We start from the raw sequence: 3,411 nt of genomic DNA on the forward strand, positions 1-3,411 counted from the left end.
AGTTTCCTCATTGATCCATACCACTGGAGCGATGCTCCACAATGAATCTGATTGCTAGATCAGAGGTTCCTGCACTTCAGTCAGATTCTAGCTCGTCAGAGGGCAGGGTTTGACATTTCTCCCCACCTTACAAAAATTTCGTCCTCAAAATTTGCTTACCTAGTAATTCAAAAAGTTGAGGATACTTCTCCCTCATTTCTTCCTCACGTTCCCACAAAGCTTCTTCTGCTGGGTTATTTCCACATTGAACTTTCACGAAAGCGACGGTGCGGTTTTGGAGGTTATGCTCTTTTCTACCCAATATCTCCGTGGGATGTTCCTCATAAGTCATATCCACATCCAACTGTTTGGGTTCAACTGATAATACATGCGTCGGATTGTTTATGTATTTTCGTAGCATTGACACATGAAAAACATCGTGGATGCCTGATAAAGATGGCGGTAGAGCCAGCCTGTATGCTACGGGTCCCACTCTATTTAGAATTTCATATGGGCCAATAAATCTTGGGCTCAACTTGTTGAAGCGCAGCAGTCCTTTGGTTGGAGACACTCAAAGAAACACCTTTTCTCCGATCTCAAATTCAATATTCGTCCTTCGGATGTCCGCATAACTCTTCTGTCTCGACTGGGCTGTCTTGATCTTCTCTCTTGTGACATCCACTTTGTCGCAGGTCGCCTGTATCATCTCAGGTCTGAGATACTTCTGCTCACCAACTTCATCCCAATAAAGCGGAGTTCGACACTTCCTACCATAGAGTGCTTCGAACGGTGCCATGCCAATGGTGGAGTAGTAACTGTTATTGTATGCAAATTCCACCAGTTATGTGAGCATCCAAATTGTCGTTCATTTCCAAAATACAGGCTCGGAGCATGTCTTCCAGAGTCTGAATGGTTTTTTCTGACTGTCCGTTCGTCTGCGGATGAAAAGTTGTATTGAGATTCAATTGAGATCCCAATGCTTTTTGTAGACTTCTCCAAAACCTTAAAGTAAATTGAGGATCTCTGTCAGACACAATACTGATAGGCACACCATGTAAGCGGACTATGTTGTCAATGTATATCTGGGCAAGCTTTTCCATCAGATAGGTTATTTTAATCGATATGAAATGAGCTGCCTTTGTCAGTCCGTCTACGATCACACAAATTACATTCATGCCCTTCCTGGTGTTTGATAGATTTGTTATGAAATCCATAGTGATTCCTTCCCACTTCCACTCAAGTATGGGAAGTGGTTGTAAGAGTCCATATGGTCGGTGTCTTTCCACTTTTATTTGTTGACAGGTAAGGCACTTGGGCATGTAGATTGCTATGGTCTGCTTCATTCCAATCCACCAGTAATATTTCTTCAACTCCTTGTACATCTTCCTACTCCCAGGGTGGACGGTATAGGGTGAGATGTGCGCCTCTTTAAGAATCCGGTCTTGGACATCAAAATTCTCAAGCACGCACAATCTATCCAGAAACTTCAATGCTCCCTCTTGGGCCAAACCAGGTGGGTCGTTTGGGGTTATTTGGGGGCATTTCTACACTTTTTTAGGTTTGGGATTTTCTAAAAAGTGTCCTTATCACTAATTAGACAAGTGGATGCGATGTTGAGGGTCGTGACTTTCGAATCGATACCTATTTCAACATATGTTCATTTTTAGTTTAAACCAAACCTGGTGGGTCGTTCGGGGTTATTTGGGGGCATTTTTACACTTTTTTGGGTTTGGTATTTTGTTAAAAGTGTCCTAACCTCTTATTAGACGTGTGGATGCGATGTTGAGGATCATGACCTTCAAATCGATACCTATTTCGGTATATGTTCATTTTCGGTTTAAACCAGATCGGGTGGGTCGTTTGGGGTTATTTGGGGGCATTTATGTACTTTATTGGGTTTTGGATTTTCTAAAAAGGTTCCTTATCACTTATTAGAGATGTGGATACAATGTTGAGGGTCGTGGCCTTCGAATCGATAACTATTTTGGGATATGTTCATTTTTTGTTTAAACCAGACTGGGTAGTCTTTTGGGGTTATTTGGGGGTATTTCTGTACTTTTTTGGGCTTGGGACTTTCTAAAAAGTGTCCTTATCTCTTATTATACGTGTGGATGCGATGTTCAGGGGCGTGACCTTCAAATCGATACCTATTTTGGCATTTGTTCATTTTTGGTTTAAACCAAACCGGGTGGGTCATTTATGGTTATTTGGGGGTATTTCTATACTTTTCTGGGCTTGGGATTTTCTAAAAAGTGTCCTTATCTCCTATTAGACGTCTGGATGCGATGTTGAAGGTCGTAACCTTCGAATCGATACCTATTTTGACATATGTTCATCTTTTGTTTAAACCAAACCGGGTGAGTCGTTTGGGGTTATTTGGGGGCATTTTTGTACTTTTTTGGGTTTGGGATTCTCTAAAAAGTGTCCGTACCTCTTTTTTGACTTGTGGATGCGATGTTGAGGGTCGTGACCTTCAAATCGATTCCTATTTCAGTATATGTTCATTTTCGGTTTAAACCAGGCCGGGTGGGTCATTTGGGGGCATTTCTGTACTTTATTGGGTTTGGGATTTTCTAAAAAGTGTCCTTATCTCTTATTAGATGTGTGGATGCGATGTTCATGGTCGTGACCTTCGAATCGATACCTATTTCAACATATATTCATTTTTTGTTTAAACCAGACCCGGTTGATCGTTTGGGGTTATTTAGGGGCATTTCTGTACTTTATTGGGTTTCGGATTTGCTAAAAAGTGTCCTTATCTCTTATTAGATGTGTGGATACGATGTTGAGGGTTGTGACCTGCGAATCGATACCTATTTCGACATATGTTCATTTTCGGTTTAAACCAGACCAGATGGGTCGTTTGGGGTTATTTGGGGGCATTTTTGTACTTTTTTGGGTTTAGTATTTTCTTAAAAGTTTCCTTACCTCTTATTAGACGCATGGATGTGATGTTGAAGGTCGTGACCTTCGAATCGATACCTATTTCGTCATATGTAAATTTTTGATTTAAACCAGATTGGGAGGGTCGTTTGGGGTTATTTGGGGGCATTACTATACTTTTTTGGGTTCAGGTTTTTCTAAAAAGTATCCTTATTTCTTATTAGATGTGTTGATGCAATGTTGAGGGTCGTGAGCTTTGAATCGATACCTATTTTGGCATATGTTCATTTTTTATTTAAACCAGATTGGGTGGGCCGTTTGGGGTTATTTCTGTACTTTTTTTGGTTTGGGATTTTCTAAAAACTGTCCTTATCTCTTATTAGACGTGTGGATGCAATGTTGAGGGTCGTGACCTTCGAATCGATACCTATTTCGACATATGTTCATTTTCTGTTCAAACCAGACCGAGGGGGGTCGTTTTGGGTTATTTGGGGGCATTTTTGTACTTTTTTGGGTTTGGTATTTTCTAAAAAGTGTCCTTATCTCTTA

Source organism: Telopea speciosissima, chromosome 6, assembly GCF_018873765.1.
Source record: "Telopea speciosissima isolate NSW1024214 ecotype Mountain lineage chromosome 6, Tspe_v1, whole genome shotgun sequence".
NCBI lineage: Eukaryota > Viridiplantae > Streptophyta > Magnoliopsida > Proteales > Proteaceae > Telopea > Telopea speciosissima.